The sequence below is a fragment of the Nerophis ophidion genome, linkage group LG07 (genome assembly GCF_033978795.1).
Source record: "Nerophis ophidion isolate RoL-2023_Sa linkage group LG07, RoL_Noph_v1.0, whole genome shotgun sequence".
Lineage (NCBI taxonomy): Eukaryota > Metazoa > Chordata > Actinopteri > Syngnathiformes > Syngnathidae > Nerophis > Nerophis ophidion.
Window position 1 is genome coordinate 28,966,887 of NC_084617.1, and position 6,961 is coordinate 28,973,847.

The 6,961-nt window shown below is 38.2% G+C and overlaps 1 protein-coding gene across 3 annotated transcripts in view; it reads left to right on the plus strand.

Moving 5' to 3' along the window:
* Positions 1 to 6,523: 6,523 nt before the first annotated feature.
* Positions 6,524 to 6,961, plus strand: part of ciita (class II, major histocompatibility complex, transactivator) — a 51,734-nt gene continuing 51,296 nt past the window's right edge. For 2 of the 3 annotated variants that reach the window (XM_061905869.1, XM_061905868.1), the window contains exon 1: positions 6,525 to 6,708. The gene's annotated coding sequence lies outside the window, so the exon portion shown is untranslated. Of the gene's footprint in view, positions 6,709 to 6,961 lie in introns of all 3 variants that reach the window. The other variant, XM_061905867.1, reaches the window with a different exon arrangement.

Sequence of the window (6,961 nt, forward strand, 5' to 3'; positions counted from 1 at the left end):
CATATCTTTGCCAGGAGGTTCACTTCAAAATCAGCAGGGAATGATATACTTTTAATTGACATAATAAAATAAAATGGTAGCAGTATTGTTGTTGAAATATATATCCAAGTATTCACTATTAAAAAAAAAAAATGCATGAAGTGTAAGTACTAGGAAAAAAAATATATGCCCCTCACATTTCAGCAACCATTTGTATTACCATGTATCTAGCACAGGGGGGGCCCAAACTGTTTGCCCCATATATATATATATATATATATGTATATATATATATATATATATATATATATATATGGATGTATATAATAGATAAATATATATATGGGGTGCACTGGATTATAAGGCGCATTAAAGGAATCATATTATATTTTTTTTGTAAATGTAAAACACTTCCTTTTTGTCTACATATCTTTGGTCAGAATGTAGCAAAGATGATGTTTTACAGATCACCTTCAAGTCGCTTTCTGACAGTCGCTTCAGGATGCGACGTTTTGTGGGCTGTCTTTTTTACATGGCTAACCTTCGACAGCGTCTTCTCCCCGTCATCTTTGTCGTAGCGGTGTAGCGTGCAAGGATGGGAGTGAAAGAAGTGTCAAAAGATAAAGCTAACCGTTTTAATGACATTCAGACTTTACTCCAATCAATCACGGAGCAGAATCTCCTCATCAGTGGCTCACTAGTGCAATGACACAGGAAATGTGTTCCGTGAAAAACCATCCATCCGGAACTCTCTATTAACTAAAGTTCCTTGGGTGAATAATGGAAACTCATTACACCGGTATGTTTTCGCACTTTCATGGCGAGTTAACTGAAGTTACAACTTTACACTACTTTATGTTAGAAATGGCAACAGCGGAGGATGAATGTCCCATAACAAGAATATAGAGGAAAAAGAAGAAGCTTATCGACTACACAGACTACAATGGCGGAGGTGTACAAATTTTCAGGACTTATGCACATCCCAAATACAGATCAGCAGGTACCAGAAAGCTAGAAAAGTTGCTTTAGCACAATATTGCGAAACAAAATGCCAGATGATGTCTTACCTTATACACACACACACACCATAATAATACTGGTATGTTGAAGCACAGTACAAACTGTGCGGCTTCATTGCTTACCGAAGTCATACTAAAACATTTTGATAGATTTTTGCGCGCCGTTTGTAATGGTCTATATTTTCAATGGAACATATGAACTATTGGTGTTGTTTACGTGAGTCATATATCAGTCTACATGTATCTCTTATGTTTGACTGCCATCTACTGGTCACACGTTAGAATAATTATGTATAAGTTAACACACAACTCTTATGCTTAAATTCCGTTGCTATAGTTATTAGCTATTGTGCTCAAGCTCTACTTTTTCTGTCTGTGCAAGGACAAAACTTGTTATCAGCTACGGCGTATGAGGGGTTGCCTCATTGCACATATTTTGTTTGTCTTGGCCCATACACAGCCAAGGACCTCAACGAAGATAAGACGATAGCACGCAGACGAAGCAGAGACAAGGCAATCACAAGGATCCAGCACATTCCGTCACGTATTGTGCGTACTGGAAGCTGCTTTGCATGAAATGTGTGGCCACTCCTTTTAGAGGCGGCCTCAATGATGTAACCAGGGACCTCCCAAATAAATAGAGGAGCACAAGGGACTGTTAGCTCAGAGCGTGGTGGAGATTGTAAATGAGCGTGCAATATCAAACGTCTCTCCTCATTGAGCCAAATTGAACTCTGTCTCTGCATAATTCCTTGCTTCTTGTCTGTTTAATAGATGTCATCAGTGTTTGAACCTGACACACGTATCATTACACCATTTACCAAATAAAATAGCTTTGAGATGGGTGAGCTCTACCAAAATGATTGTGTACATTAGGCGCACCGTGTTATAAGACGCACTCTCGAATTTTGAGAGGAAAAAAAGGATTTTAAATGCGCCTCATAGTCCGGGAAATACGGTATTCAAGGTTTAGCAACATACTCGCAAGCATTATTGTCATAAAAGCTGGCAACTCTACTATAATTCTCATGGCAGTGCCTGGCAAGGATCTGGGGTGTATGAGTGCTGCAGCCACTGAGGAGCTACGTTTTTTTGAAAAGAAACCTACACCGTGTCCTTGTGCAGCAAAGCATGAGCACCTGTCTGAAGAAAGACCATGACCGTTTTATTTTTCCCCAACATGACTGCCAACCCAAACACACCTCCATGTTTGCACTCGTGAACCTGTTTGAGCCCCTGCAGAGCATCTTCAAGCGGACGGCTGATGTGCCGAGTCATCATGGAGGAAGTGGAAGAAGATTCATGCTAAATTCTGTTCCCCCGAGGATTAAGGTAGTACCCACACTCCTTCGCCAACTATTTAGACCAATGGTTGTCCAGCTTTTTACACTAAGTGAAACACCTTGCTCTCTGAGGAGGAACCACCAAAATGACCAACATTTAAATACCGTAACGTACAAGGCCCAAGTATTCGTTAAAAACAAGGCAAATATTTTGTGTCATGTGTATGTAGTGTGTAATATTTTTGGCCACTAACATTCATACTTGCCAACCCTCCTGTATTTTCCGGGAAACTCCCGAAATTCAGCGCCTCTCCCAAAAACCTCCTGGGACAAATTTTCTCCCGAAAATCTCCCAAAATTCAGGCGGAGCTAGAGGCCACGCCCCCTCCAGCTCCATGAGAACCTGACTCAGCAAGCACTAGATGGCGCCCGCAGACCACCAGGGGTACACGTACCACAGTTTGACAATCATTGATTTAGTTCCCAAACATTTTTCCACTGAGAGCCACAGTCTGACAAATCAAAGGATGCCAGGGCCATTTTGGTATTCGTTATTTCAAATAACTAGGAAATGCAATCTCAGTGGGAATTTTGCGTAAACACTAAAGAGCCAAAGCCAAAATGCAATGCTAGCAGTTAGTACGCTAGCTAGATAGTTTCAAGTAGTTAAACATATGAGCAAAATCAGCTAAAACAATATACAGCATGCTAACACTATTGCGCTAACAATAGCATATGTTTACAAAGGGTGTGAATTTATTAGATTCATTCTAATTCTGATTCCTGGGGTGATGATTCGATTCAGAATAATCTCTTGATTCAACACGATTCTCAATTCAAACCGATACTCACAATGTATTAGTTGGTTTAATAATTACAACAAAACTTTTATTTAAAACAGGTATGAAGTTAGAAAAGTTCTTGGTTGCATATTTTTAAAAATCGATTCTTTTAGGGGAAAAAAAGGAAAAATGTAATCATGTTTTTCAAAGGATGAATTGTTTAAATAAGATTTGTGATTCAGTTATTAATCAATTTATTTTGTGCAACCCTAATGCTTACAGTTACCAAAATATATGTCACTATACCTATCTAAATATATTTGTAAAACGCTGGCATGCAAAAAGGCTGACTGTAACATGTGTCAAGTACCAACATATAATACTGTAAGGTGTGTACCTGAAAACTGTGTTTAAAATGCTAGAATGCTAATGTTAGCATCCATTAATTACCAAAATATGACTGAAGTGTATGCTTACAAAATTAGCCTGAAAAAAGCTAGCATGCTGAAATGCTAACTGTAACGTGTCAAGTAGCAACGTATACTACTGTGAAGTGTGTGCCTGAAAAATTTGATTAAATGTTAGAATGCTAACATTAGCATCAGTCAAGTACCTAAATATGACTGCAGTGTATGCTTCTAAAGTTGGCTTGAAAAAACCTAGCATGCTATGTTGGCATGCTAAAATGCCAACTGTAACATGTGTCAAGTACCAATACTGTGAGGTGTGTACCTGAAAAATGTGTTTAAATTCCAGAATGCTAATGTTAGCATCCATTAATTACCAAAATCTGACTAAAGTGTATGCTTACAAAATTAGCTTGAAAAAGGCTAGCATGCTAAGTTTGCATGCTAAAATGCTAACTGTATCATGCGTCAAGTACCAACATATAATACTGTGAGGTATGTACCTGAAAAATGTGTTTAAAATGCTAGAATGTTAATGTTAGCATCCATTAAGTACCAAAATATGACTGAAGTGTATGCTTACAAAATTAGCTTGAAAAAAGCTAGCATGCTAAGTTTGCATGCTAAAATGCTAACTGTAACATGCGTCAAGTACCAACATATAATACTGTGAGGTATCTACCTGAAAAATGTGTTTAAAATCCTAGAATGTTAATGTTAGCATCCATTAAGTACCAAAATATGACTGAAGTGTATGCTTACAAAATTAGCTTGAAAAAAGCTAGCATGCTATGTTTGCATGCTAAAATACTGACTGAAACATGCGTCAAGTACCAACGTGTACTACTGTGAGGTATGTACCTGAAAAATGTGTTTAAAATGCTAGAATGTTAATGTTAGCATCCACTAATTACCAAAATATGACTGAGGTGTACAGTATGCTTACAAAATTAGCTTGAAAAAAGCTAGCATGCTAAAATGCTAACTGTAACATGCGTCAAGTACCAACATATAATACTGTGAGGTATGTACCTGAAAAATGTGTTTAAAATGCTAGAATAGTAATGTTATCATCCATTAAGTACCAAAATATGACTGAAGTGTATGCTTACAAAGTTAGCTTGAAAAAAGCTAGCATGCTATGTTTGCATGCTAAAATGCTGACTGTAACATGCGTCAAGTACCAACGTATACTACTATGAGGTATGTACCCGAAAAATTTGTTTAAAATGCTAGGATGTCAATGTTAGCATCCACTAATTACCAAAATATGACTAAGGTGTATGCTTACAAAATTAGCTTGAAAAAAGCTAGCATGTTAAAATGCTGACGGTAACGTGTGTCAAGTAGCAACGTATACTACTGTGAGGTATGTACCCGAAAAATGTGATTAAATGTTAGAATGCTAACATTAGCATCAGTCAAGTACCAAAATATGACTGGGGTGAATGCTTACAAAATTAGCTTGAAAGAAGCTAGTATGCTATGTTGGCAAGCTAAAATACTAACTGTAACATGCGTCAAGTACCAACGTATAATACTGAGAGGTGTGTACCTAAAAAATGTGTTTAGAATGCTAACGTTAGCATCAGCTATAATAGAATGACCATAAGTCCTCTTTTCCCCGTACATGTCCTCTTTGCGGGACTGTCTGGGGTGTCCGGGCGGTGTTTCTTAAATGCCTCAAATGTCCGGCATTTGTGTCAAACTTGCGTGTATTTCCAATGTACGTACAGGGTTAAGAGGGGTTAAATACAAAACAAATTGTAAAGGTGTGCGCACGCAGTAACATTCATGAGGGAGGCGCAGAGACAGAGAGAGCGAGAGAGAGCGGTGTAGTAGATAGAGTGTCAATCAAGGTATACTTGATCAACAGCCATACAGGTCACACTGAGACTGGCCGTATAAACAACTTTAACACTGTTACAAATATGCGCCACACTGTGAAACCACACCAAACAAGAATGACAAACACGTTTCGGATGAACATCCGCACCGTAACACAACATAAACACAACAAAACAAATACCCAGAACCTCTTGCAATACTGACTCTTCCGGAATGCTACAATATACACCCCATAAAAACATTTAAAAAAAACTACCAGCAGCGGTAAAGTTTAGATCCATGAAGGAAAGAAGAATGTGAATACATTTACATGTGCATACAAATTTGTCTTATTTTTATATTATTTCTTTTAATGAATTAAGTAACGTCTATGACAACCTTTTTCCAAAACACAGTATATAATGTGAGGTATAACAGGACAACGCATATGTTTATCATTTGTTTTCAAAACCCTTACAAAACAGCGGGACCCCAAAAATTTACTGTGGGACCCCATTTTTATGACTTGATGGGGTCCATGATGGGAATTTTCAAAATAATCCCTAGTGCCACACTGCTGTCAACAGAGGAGAAAAAGGCTTTATTTAAATAAATATATTATTTATAAAGCAAGTTCAAGTATCATTGGCCTTGGTGTGCTGCCTGCCTTGGCACGCATATATGTGTCCTCTTTTTGGGATTTCAGAAAATGGTCAGCGTAGCTAAAATGGCATGCTAAAATGCTAACTGTAACATGTGTCAAGTACCAACTGTGTACCCGAAAAATGTGATTAGATGCCAAAATACTAACATTAGCTTCAGTCAAGTACCAAAATATGACTGAAGTGTATGCTTACAAAATTAGCTTGAAAAAAGCTAGCATGTATCACTCGTTAACTAAAATAGTTTATGCTGAGGTGTACAATATACCTGAAACATTAGCAAAACAACTGGTATGCTGATAGTAGACGATCCACTGCAATACCTCAATGCAAATGAGGGGAAATTCCACTTCGACTGTCGTTGGCATTATCATGAGGTTTTTTTGTTTGCATCTCAACAGCTGTTTTTCTCACTAGGATAGGGCAGAAACACCCTTACCCAGGCACACCCTCCTGTTTTTTGTTGAAAAAGCTATACACACAATATTGCGTTACTTCTTTTAAGCTACTATTAAATATGTCCTTAAACAAAAACACAGCCCCAAAGCGCAGCCCAGCCCTTCTGCTTTCAGTCAAAGTGAAAATGAAAGTATGTTTCTCTGCCAGCAGCCTGAAGCTGAAGGTCACAGCAGGACACGAGGCGGCTCCAGTTGGATCTTCCAATCTGCTGTTATTTGATTTTTAGCTGTGGAAGAACAACAACAACCCACGTTGAAGGTGGCATACAACCAGCAGACTGGACCTGCCAGGTACGTTTCCTTTTGACGCTTTGGATGTGGTTGACTTCATTCTTTGTTTGTCTACTTAGGGACCGTCAATAAGTAGAATGCATGTCAGCGTTTTTAGCTTTTTAGAACATTTTACAATAGTGTGTGCTTCGTTATTTGCTTAAGTAGCGTTTTACTTTCACTTCCAACAGTCACATGTAGAACAGGAGTGTCGAAACTTTATCCACTGTGGGCCACACACCGGAAAATCAAATCAAAGCATGAAGGGGCATGT